The 12,765-nt window shown below is 38.7% G+C and overlaps 1 protein-coding gene across 1 annotated transcript in view; it reads right to left on the reverse strand.

The window, feature by feature from the left end:
* LOC307154371 (uncharacterized protein) overlaps positions 1–12,765 on the reverse strand; it is a 91,275-nt gene that overhangs the window by 44,475 nt on the left and 34,035 nt on the right. The gene's annotated exons all lie outside the window — the stretch shown is intronic.

Here is a 12,765-nt window from a genome sequence, read left to right on the forward strand (position 1 = left end):
AAGGGATAGCCTGACTGATGGTGTTGGGGTTGATAGAGGGAGGACCCGGCTTGGTTGAGTAGAGGAGTTGGAGGAAAGATCCCATCTTGGTGGAGGCGGGGAGGATGGAGGTACTGGAGTGACAGCATCTGCGAACTCAGACATGTGTAAGCGCTGCCCTTTTAAGCTACAGTAAGTGATATAATTGGATAGATGAGGAGGTAATTAATGACGCGAACGATTGAGTCTTCCTGGCAGAACTTGCGCTAGCTTCATTTCATTAATTATGATGACATAAAATAATACGATCAGACATACAGGTAATACAAAAACGAATAAATTACCTCATCCGTGATCATGATTCATTAATTCCATGTAGATATATCGCTAGATGGTGAAAACGCATTAAAAACGACATCTCCCATCGTCACCTCCTTCATAGCGTCATCAAGCTTCGCCTTTGTTATTGTTGGAAACTGCGCCCTCTTGTGGTCAAATACCAAAGTCACATACTGGAGCTTTAACTATTTTAGGAGATTAAGTTGTTAAAGGTACAATTATGCAATATTTTTTTGCCGCTAGAGGGCGCTACATTCCAAACAACAACAACGGCGTAGCTTGATGACGATGTGAAGGAGCGTGGAATGATGGGAACTGTCGTTTTAAATTCCACCGTGGATGTAAATCAGTCAGACGGGAATCGAAAAATCATGTTCATGGATGGGGTAAAGTTCTATTTTTATAAATGTTGCGTTTAATGACATGCTTTTTGTGGCGAGGGGGGTGTGGTTCAGCGCGGTCTGTAACGGGGGAGAGAGAGAAACGAGACGAGCGGGACGCAAGTAGGTCTACATTTACATTTACATTTAAGCCCAATTTATACTTCTGCGTCGACCTTACGCTGTAGCTACGTCGTAGGCTGTGTGTAGCGCGCGTACCCTTCGGCGTACCCTGACGTGCACCTCTCCAAAAATGTAACAACGCGTCAACTCTACGCGGACACAAGCGCTGTGATTGGTCTGCAAGGACCGCTCCCTCGGGTTTCACATGCTCCTCTGCGCGCGTGAACGCGGACAACGACGCAGAACTATAAATAAAAACCAACGCGTTGCCTACAGCGTAGAGGCTCCGGTGTAGGTCCGACGCAGAAGTATAAATTGGCCTTTAGTCATTTAGCAGACGCTTTTATCCAAAGCGACTTATAAATCAGGACTAGATTAAGCGAGTCATCATGAAGAGGCAAAAACATAAACAACGCAAGAAGTGCTCAAGATACGAAGTTCAGGCATTATTCAGAGATAGGTCTGTAATTTTCTACAAGTGATGTGTTTAGCAAATGGTCATGTGCAAATGACGAACACCAGTCTTATTGCAGTATTATTGGCGTGGAGAGACCGATTATAAGCCGCGCGTTGGAACGAGAGAGAGACTGGAGAGAAAAGTGGACGCAGAGAAAGAAAACCGGTGGATCCGAGCTCTCATTTTTGAACTGTTTTGTGCCGTCGCGGTTGCCACGGTGAATGCGCGTTGTGCGCGACTTTTGTTTGTTTTGTTTTGTTTTATTTTAATAAAGTACGATTCCCAGTCACGCCGACCCCTGTCTTCTTCTTCCTTCCTGACTCTTGAACCTCATCACACTTTTATTTCATTAAAATGAATTAACAGCAATAAAAGTAAGGTTTAATACTACATTGGTTATCATAGATGTTGTATGTCGAATTCATTGTTGTGATAACGCGGCGCAGTTTTACGTGTTCTAAACAATTGTTGTAAAAGTACATTCGAACATACCCACATCATTTGCCAAAATACTGATTAATCTTTATGTATAACACATGCTATATTTATTTACATTGCCATAAACACCAGATAAACAATGTCAATAAACTAATGTTAAACACAAATCTGAAGCAATAATACTTTCCTTACATAAACATAACCGAATGCTACATGTGGAAAATATAAAATTGAGCATGCTTTGTCGACAGAACCAGCTGCAATCAGTAAAGAATAATTGTGTTCCATAACGACTGCACGAACAAGCTAACGTTTGTTGCTTGATAGACGCTACAACTACAACTTCCACATTTGTCCAGGACTCCACCAGAGATGTCTAATCCGTAGACGGGCTCTGACTCCACGCAGTACGAGCGGAAACCGAGGGTAACGTGGATATGACGCCATTGACTGGCGACTCCCAGAATACCCAGACTCCCTGGCGACTCCCAACTCCCCCCTGCTCTAACGCCCCGTTTCCTTGGCTAAAATCGCAATTTTCTCATGATTTAAAAATAGTTGGAAACATTTGGGATCTTGTAAGTAATCAACTTAACAAAATATATAACACTGGCCTTGAGATTTAGGGATATTTTAATGCAAAATTCTTACATATTGTACCTTTAAACGTTTTTCACGTTAAGTGTTTTAGAATGTATTTTATCCGCGTGCACAAAGACTCCAGCCGGCCACAGAGTGAAAGACTGGGTTTGTTCTCTCGATCAGGGGTGGGTTTCCCGAAAGCATCGTTGGCCAACTATGGTCGCAAGTTCTGTCGTTACCAATAGAGTTCAATGGACATTGCGATGAACTTGCGACCATAGTTGGCCAACGATGCTTTCGGGAAACGCACCCCAGGTATCGGGTACAAGTGATTTAACACTTTTCAGCCGCTTGTAATTAGATGTTTGGATGCTGTGAACATGTTTAGCTAAAGACTGCCACTCCGGTTTAGCATTTATTGTTGTTTCTGTAGTTAAAAAGACAAAGTAGAAAATTCTGGCTATTATCGTTATTTTAATAATATCTTTATTTTAATTTTATTTATTGATCTGTCAGGGTTATCTAACTATTTGTGGCTTGTGTTTTGAATTTATGTTCCCCTGCACTTTAGGAATTTTGCACACATTTGCTCCTCATCTTGTGACTTGATTCTGATTTATTTCGTTTTGTATTTTTATTTATTAGAAAGGTATATTCTTTTCTAATTTAATTTAGTAAATGAATTGTTTATGTTTTCGGTGCATCAATGTTGTGCTGTACTTTAACCGATTTAATTTGATTTGCATGTGAAATGCAAATCCTGACTGCAGTGTGGCCTTTCTGGAGTTATTTATGTTATTGCTTAGTTTTATTGATCCAAAATGTTTTTATAAATTTTCTTCTTTGTGTGATTTTCTGTACATCGCGGCTTTGAAATGTTAAATACCAGCAGACAAGCTAATCCAGCACAAATTACATCATAAAAAGTCACCAAAATGAAGTATTTTCACCTCATAATTAAATACAAAATGAGGGTGAAAACTGCACAAAGGTTAAGAAAGATAGTATTTTATCAGATCAATTAATAATTCTAGATACCTTATTATTCGAATTGTTTAGATTTTTAGATGCACATTAGCTTATTTTTCATTAACTGGTTAAAATTTACAACAGCGCATAAAAATGTGTTCTGAGTTTCACATACACAAAACGCAGACAGACTGAATGAACTTATAAACACTTTACACGGAGGGAAGATGAGAAGAAAATGCCATCAAAACATCAAAAGGCAGTCAGTTTCCTTCAGAGATGCATTCATAGAGTTCATTCATACTTTAGTTCATATAATTTCCCTCAGCACTCGGTTGTAAAGGTTGTAAATCCTCTCTCACTTTCCGCCATTTTTTTCAAACAGAACGAAACTTACGCTGCAAGTCTGTGTTTAAAACCAGACAGTATTTACCAGTGTAAAAACCAGAGTTTTGCAAATCCGGGAAATCAAATACGGTGGAGATTGTGTGGTGGTTTATCGTCAAACTGGTAACTGTTTAATCCCAAACCCTCAAGATAGAGTGAGTTTGGCGACTCCTCGTAAATCTTTAGCGACCCCCAGGCTGGGAAACACTGGCTTAAAGCACCAACATATCCTGGAGAGTTCTTTAGAAATAGGCCTAAATAAAACAATCAAATGTAAAATAATATAAAATGTGTTCTGCTTTTCATTCGATTGCTTCCTGTATAGGCACCACTGCGCGCAATTTGAGGCAATATGTTAATATAATCATCTCTTAATTCCACATGTTCTTAAAACAGTGAATTGCTGTTTCAGTTTAATATTTAAACGTATCATTTCATTGTTTCCATCATTTCAACTTTTAACTGGAATGCAACAACTGTACACAATCACACCAGCTTAACTCACTCGCTCGTTTCTCTCTACCCGCCCTTTTCCGAACTCACCGCCTTAAAACAGCAATTTCACAACAATTATTAAGAGTCTGTGCGCTACAGTACTTTGATTATGGTTGCACTTGCACTTATTGTTTGCACTTAATGAGACTAGGAGAAAACTTATTTATTTGTATTATTTATACTGTTTTTATTTCCATGTTTAGTTTGTGGAAAGGAGTTCAATCAGGAGGTCACACACAGCCTCAAGCAGAAGTTCTGGAAGCTCATAATTCATGTACAGTAAGGTCTGAAGAGACTCATGTGAAATCATACAGGAGAAAAGCTAGTCAGTTGAGTTTGTGGCAAAACCTCATACAGTGCTTGTAACTAAATCGTTTGATTAATCAGTATCTAAGAGCAGCATCTGTGGATTATGCGTTATATTTATAAGCATTTAAATTGTCACATGTTGCAAATGCAAAATTAAGAAACGTGAATGTGAACTGAATTCGCAGTCGCGTTTCGAACGCATTGATCAATATGCTTGCGTAGACTTCAGTAAAAATGTAGTGGCTAAATTAACAATAAATACAGCTTTTACTTCTGAAGTTTCCAAAGAGCACAGCAGTAATGACTTAATTAACTTCTTTACTTATAAGATTGATAATATCAGGGAGAAAATGATAACTATGCAACCGTCTACTACAGTATCGCATTAGACAGTGCATTGTAGTCTCCCTGAGGAAAAAAATCCATTCATTCATTGCTATAGGAGAGGAAGAATTTACTAAACTCGTTAAATTATCTACATCAACAACATGTATGTTAGACCCTATACCGACTAAGCTACTGAAAGAGATGCTTCCAGAGGTCATAGATCCTCTTCTTAAAATCATTAAAGGGGTGGTTGATTATGATTTCACTTCTCTAACTTTAGTTAGTGTGTAATGTTGCTGTTTGAGCATAAACAACATCTGCAAAGTTACAACGCTCAAAGTTCAAAGCAAAGGAGGTTATTTGCTTTTAAAGGGGGGGATAGGCCTTTCTTTTTATAAAAGAAAGATAGGCTGTACCGAGTCTTTCCGGAAAAAAAACGAGCGGCCGGGGGCGGGCCGTGTGGGCGGTGTGCTATAGCTGTGCTAACCGAGCTAACAACAACACAGAGAGACATTTGAAGCAGTTTACTCACCGCATTACGACAGCGAACCTTTATCATTGTGACTGCTCGATCGTTAAGCATTAGAAGATCTGCAAATCCGTCAATCTGGGCTTTGTTTATAAAACAATCATCGTGGAAATGCAGGGAACAAAGAGTCTTGCACAACCTCTGTTGATGCTTCTAAAAAACAAACTCCATCCACTGTTCCCTTAACGCTGGGTTCTTTGGGAATCTGTGCAGGGTTGTCTTGCCCTGGCAACCAAAAACCCACTTCTTTGGTGACATTGACTTCCCTAAAAGCCGAGCATAGCGCTTTGAGGTAACGTACTGCTTTCGCTCTCTTCTCGCTCTGGTCTACGAGTGCGCGCGCGGCCGCGGAGAAGTGCCCTTAGGATCCGTATAAGGAAATTCCGCCCTATCTTACGTAAGACAGAGCCATACATACTCGAAAAAAACTTTCCGAAACTTGTGACAAACCGGAAGGAGTATTTTTGGAACAAAAATACTCCTTCAAACGTACAACTTAACTTTTGAAACTTTGTCCATGTTTAGCATGGGAATCCAACTCTTTAACAGTGTAAAAAACTCAGTATGTATGAAACAGCAATTCACCCCCCCTTTAAAGAAAAGGACTACAACAAACGGCTGGTTGGGACTACACGACATTCCTCCCGGGTTAGTGACATCACTAACCCTAGAATTTACATAAACCCCGCCCCTGGGAACACACTGTCCATGTTGAGAAGAGGAAAAGTTGTTGTATAAGAGTACATTTGTGAGTCAGCTCAAACTGTAGCATCCACCTTTTCACATGCAATAGAAAGTCACTCTGTGTGCATCTCACAACAGTTCCTATATGAGCGATTTATAGATTTATCATGAAAGAATATCTTAATTGAAGGTAGTTAACTCCACATCAGCAACATAAATTCATCAACTAACCATTCAGAGACGTCCTGTTGCATTCTACATGTTGTCATTTCTTCTTGAGTCTCTCCATCTTTGTCTGACTCCATTTTAACATTAAAGGCAGAACAGTTTCTGTCATTTTAGTGTGTCTGCGTGAGGTAATAGCAGCTGCTAACACACACAAGCTCTTGAAACCCCGCCCTCTGCAGCAGCTCATTTGCATTTAAAGGGCCAGGAACAAAACGGTGCGTTTTTGCAAACCCTCAAAAAGTGACAACTTTAACTTATAAAAATATCTGTGGGGTATTTTGCGCTAAAACTTCACACACACACTCTGGGGACATCATAGATATATTTTACATCTTGTGAAAAGGGCATTTTACCACCCCCTTAAATTCATCTTTCTCTCTAGGATATGTACCGAAAACTTTTAAGCTGGCTATGATTAAACCTCTTATAAAAAAAAATGCTACTTGATTATAGAGAATGAGTCAATTACAGGCCAATCTCAAATCTACCCTTTTTGTCAAAGATAGGCTACAAAAAAGGCAGTATCCACACAACTATGTTCCTTTTTAGAAAGAAATGATATCTGTGAGGATTTCCAGTCAGGATTTAGCACTGAGACTGCTCTCATTAGAGTCACAAATGATTTGCTCTTATCATCCGATCGTGGTTGTGTCTCTCTATTAGTATTACTCGATCTAAGTGCTGTATTTGATACCATTGACCACAACATTCTTTTAAATAGACTCAAAAATTATGTTGGCATTAGTGGTTTAGCACTAGCATGGTTTAAATCATACTTATCTGACCGTTATCAGTTTGTAGCAGTAAATGAAGAGATGTCTCATCGATCACAAGTTCAGTATGGCGTACCACAAGGCTCAGTACTAGGACTGTTGCTGTTCACTCTGTACATGCTACCCTAAGGAGATATCATTAGGAAGCATGGGATTAGTTTTCACTGTAATGCCGAAGATACCCAGCTCTATATCTCTTCACGCCCCAATGAAACATGGCAATTCAAGAAATTAACAGAATGCATATCTTATATAAAAATTTGGATGACTAGTAATTTATTATTTCTTAATTTCTCAGATTTTCTAATGACTGGACCAAAAACCTCTGTACATACTAACCTAGAAAACTGTCTAACACTCGATGGCTGCTCTGTCAAGTCTTTGTCGTCGGTTAGGAACCTGGGTGTGCTCTTTGATACCAATCTTTCATTTGAAAGTCACGTGTCTAGTATCTGTAAAGCTGCATTCTTCTATTTTAAAAATATATCTAAATTACGTCATATGCTCTCATTGACAAAAACAGAAGAACAGTTAGTCCATGCGTTCATGACCTCAAGGCTAGATTATTGTAATGCTCTACTGGGTGGTTGCCCTGCACGCTTAATTAATAAATTACAGCTGGTTCAAAACGCAGCAGCTCGAGTTCTTACCAGAACCAGGAAGTATGACCATATTAGCCCGGTTCTGTCAACACTGCATTGGCTCCCTATTAAACATTGTATACATTTTTAAATATTGCTGATTACTTTCAAAGCACTAAATGGTTACTAAAATGGCACTAAACTCCGCAGTGCTTGAGCGAGCTCTTAACGCATTATAGTCCTTCACGTCTATTGCAATCTCAAAATTCCGGCCAGTTGATAATACCTAGATTATCATAATCGACTGCTGGCGGTAGATCCTTCTCCTATTTAGCACCAAAACTCTGGAACAGTCTTCCTACCATTGTCCGGGAAGCAGACACACTCTGTCAGTTCAAAGCTAGACAAAAAACACATCTCTTTAACCTATACATTCTTATTAAACACAAATCAGTTAAATGATTATTAGGCTGCATAAATTAGGTCAGACGGAACCGGGAACACTTCCTATAACACCAAATGTACTCGTTACATCTTAAGAAGAATGGCATCTATGCTAATGTTAGTCTTTCTGTTTATTCTGAGGTTTACTGTAGTCAGCCGGATCCGGGCCGTATCCAGATCAGATGGAGGACCTGCGCCTAGACACGACCACAACGCATCCCTGAAGTGTCAGCAGAGATTGTGCCAACTAGACTCTCTCCTGTGAAGGCCTCATTAGCCGCGTTTCCATTACAGATTTGCGCAAATGTTTTGCGCTATTATCTAAATATCGATAAAAAACTATTGCGAAATGACGGCGTTTCCATTAACCGATGTTATGCGACTAAAACGTCCTTTTTTCTCTCGCGATAAGTCATTCCAAAAATCACGGCAACTGACGTTGGTTTATAACATATCACAGCCAACGCATTAGACATTATTATTATTAATGGAAGGAGTACGTGGCGTGTTATCCAAGCATCAGGGAAAGACCCTTATAATGCGAACGACACATGGAGTTTCTGGGTGTTTCGCCCTCATTTCTGCTCCGAGGTTTTGATTGTGGCATTTCTTTGAGATTTAGAATCCAGTATTCCTATAGTCTAATTATTATTATTTTTTTAATGAATTTAATAAAGAACTCTGTCTCGTATTCTGTCCAAACGATCCATGTAGGCTATTTTGTGTCCATTCGTTTTTCCTTTTTTAACCCGTAGTTGAAAAACGAAAAATGAACGGTTGTTGTCTTTTTAAAACGCAAAGTTGAACACCAAAATTTTAATTTGAACTGGCTACACCAACTGCTGCGCAAAAAAAAGTAAATATCGAAGAATTTTCAGATTTTTGTTTATGACTTTTTGTCCCTTTATTAAACATTTAAAATAGTCACAAATTAATATGGAAAACATCTCGATTTTACTGGTTTTCTAAGGCCAAATTAGAACCTGGAATTGATGTTTTCCCGCAGTGCTGAATGAGAAGAGCCATTAATATTATTAATAAACTATTGTTTTGGCTAAAATCACATCTCCATCTCCGCTGTTAAGCAGATGCGCTTTTAGAGAGAAATGCACCTTTCATACGAATTACAAAATCAGAAGGTATTAGCTTTCGATTCGAATTTGTTCGTTTTAAAGTGGACATTTCAAGCTTTAGCCTATATTTTGTTTCAGTTCTCGCGCTCCAGTTTACGGAGATCATGAAAGTGCGTCTGATTGTTTTCTTTTACTTTACAAAAGCACAACGTTTTATTTTGTTATTGTGAGTTTACACAAATAAAAGTAGTTGAGAATAATGTATTATTATTTTCTGTATGGCCAGAAATGATAGAGTATTTTTAAGTTGTTTCCACTGTTGATAGGAAAATGCAAGTGTTCACGCCCGCGCCTCTGTGCCATGCAGTGCGCGCTCCTCACGCTTTGTTCTTTTTTTGCATAAAAGCGTCTTCTAAATATAGCCTATTAAATGTTAAAATAAAATAATATAAAATAATTATTAGGCCTATTTGCGTAGCTATACATGGACCTCAAACACACCGCGTCTTCTAAGTCAGGTGACTGTAAATGCGCAAAAACTGTTTCCATTGCAGTTTTGCGAAATATTCCTTTTTCGAATTGCCTGAAAAACCACCTCATGAGAGCGTAAAAACTTTTTTGCGATAAACGGGAGTTTTTGCGAAATTGACGTGTTTCCATTGAGCGTATTTTTAATTCGCAATTTCAATTTGCGCAATTTGAAGGGTAATGGAAACGCGGCTATTGACACGACAGCCATTGGCTCTGATCCTCAACAAACCAGTCTCCATACCGGCATGATGACTCCGATCTTCAACCAGATGGAACTGGATAATATTCTGATTGTTCCAATCCAATCTAACTTCTGACCTATAATGCTGCTTGAATCATAATCATACACTGTTCGTTCGCTGACCAGAGGAGAACTGGCCCCCCGACTGAGCCTGGTTTCTCCCAAGGTTTTTTTGTCCATTCTGCCCTGATGGAGTTTTGGCTCCTTGCCACTGTCGCCTTTTTTCACCTTTGTTGCCATTGGCTTTTGGCTTGCTTAGCTGGGGACATTTAATTTTACATTTAATTTAGTATTCAACAATAATATCGATCTGCCTGCATTGACTGAATATTAGAACATATTAGATATTAATGCATATTAGAACTCAACCGAGCTGGACCATGACATCACGGTTTTCTCCAGAGTGGAAATATACATAAATAAACTAAATTAATACCTTTTTTACAACAAAAATGAAACATCACTGAACTTACTTAAAGGGATAATTCACTGCTGGAAAGATGAATGTGTATTTAAATTGGGTCATTTATGTAGTAGAAATGTGAAAAGCCAGAAAATGTATTTTTGGCTCATTTGGATGAAAGACATGAGGGAGGGAAGCGCGGTCATTCAGAAATACTACCGGGTTCAATTCTGATTTTTTGCTCATATGTGACACAGATCGGATGTTTTCTATAACCGTGTAAACAGGAAAAAACGCATGCGTTCGGATATTTTGAGATCGGTTTCAGGCCTCCATTTGTGGAAATAAATCAGATATGTGCCAATGCGACTATCATGTAAACAGACAGATCCGATTTTTTGAGGCATTAGGCTACATATCCGCGGTTTAATGATGAGAGAAACCCTGACACGCATCTGCAAAGGGACGGATGGCCCGATGAAACGTTGTGTCGTCGTAGGAGAGGAATGTGGACACACGTTGACACAACATATCAAAGGTTGGCTTGCTCATCCTAAAATTTTAGACCCGTTTACGCCAAAAATAGTTTTTGAGTGCATATGATACGCAGTTTTCACGTGCATATGATATTTACTTTATGGCGTGTAATACACACGCACTCCACACCCCTAATCGTACACAAGGGGTTTACAGTGCATATCTGCATGCAAAAACTATTTTTGGCGTATAAATTGCACGAGAAATAAAATTTGTGGTATAGATACACACTTTCATGAGATCGTGTTGTATGTTCCCACCAGTCCTGAGATCTCTCTCGCACACAATAACTGAAGCATATGTGCAGGCTGCAATGATGGCCCTTTTCTTCCTCCGCCTCAAAATCATGGTGATAGTTGGCGAACTTCGCATAAGCTACCATATTTTCCGGACTATAAGTCGCATCAGTCAAAAAATGCATCATGAAGAGGACAAAAATACATATATAAGTCGCACTGGACTATAAGCGCATTTATTTAGACATTTATTTCACAAAATCCAAGACCAAGAACAGACATTTAATCTGGAAAGGCAAGTTATTCAACTACACAATAGCACACAGAACAACAGGCTGAATAGGTGTCCGGTATGTTAACGTAACACATTAACTAGGGCTGTAACGATATGCGATATGAAACCGAAATCGCGACACACAGATCCACAAACTTGTGTTGCGGTGTGAGGCAGAGAGAGACACCCCTTCCACTCCCAGAGTTATCCTTCCCGTCCAGATCCAATGCTACCACATCTTTAAATTACTAATAGTATTATTTTAAGTTAACATTATAAAATACGTAGACCTACACCACAAAACTAGTTGAGGATAAATTCTTTAAAATTGGGCAATTCCAGCGTTATGGACGTGACATTTGCAGTCAAAACTTGAAATATAAATTCTCAGAAAATGCATTTAATACCAATATATTGAAACGTCTGTTTATAAATCCATATTCCCTTAATAAAGGGACATTAGAAAATATCTCTACATGTGTTTTATATTTAATATGAGGAAAATACACACGCGTTACGGACACAAAAAAATCTTTAACTTTTAGGTGGCAAAATATTTTTTTAGTAATTCTGTGAAATACACTGCGCAAACCAAAAGTAATACTACCCACCGGATGAAGAAGGGTTGACTCTCCACAGAAAATAAAATATTTTTTATTTTTATTTTTTGTGTTCGCATTGAGGAAAAAACAGTGTTACAGATGGGACCGCTCTGAAACGGCACTAAAAGACTGCTTTGAAACGTTCACAGAGACCTCAAACAGAAAGCACAAAGCCTGTCTTTAAATTTAATTTTGTTTTGTATTAATTGTATCTTAATTTTAATATTTTTCATCAACTAATTGCCTGGATTTAATAAATAAGTAAATATAGTAGACAACAGATAATCCTGACACGGAGGCACCGGCATGTGAACTGGAGCTCATCTCATAAATGAACCGAAACTCAGCATATACGTTGGCCTACTTGCCTCACAGACCTGAGACACATATAGAAAGCTTGAAATGTCTACTTTTAAACAGTACAATTCAAAACGAAAGAAAAAAGACTGCTCTGCTCTCTGCTTATGTAATCTGTATGAAATGTGTATTTCTCTCTGGCGCGTTCACTATGGCGAATATCAGGAGTCAGTATGGTCAACTTCATCTTTGCAGCCGACACTGACGCAGAAAAAACACTTGTTTATTAATAAACAATTAAAATGTCTCCTTGCTATATTTGACATATTCATAATCATTACTTTTGCTGGTTCTTTGTGACAGCTTTTAGGTGCTTTATTGGCAGCGCCACCCTTACATGTTACATGAACGCGTCACCACCGCATCAGCACCGAAAGCTAGCATCAAGCATATTTCACGTTTGTCCATCTGTGTAAGAACCCCCTTTAAGCATGCGCAACGTTTCAGATAGTATGTCAAATGTAAACACATTAATCGGATATGGGGC

Source organism: Squalius cephalus (genome assembly GCF_949319135.1).
Source record: "Squalius cephalus genome assembly, chromosome: 2".
Lineage (NCBI taxonomy): Eukaryota > Metazoa > Chordata > Actinopteri > Cypriniformes > Leuciscidae > Squalius > Squalius cephalus.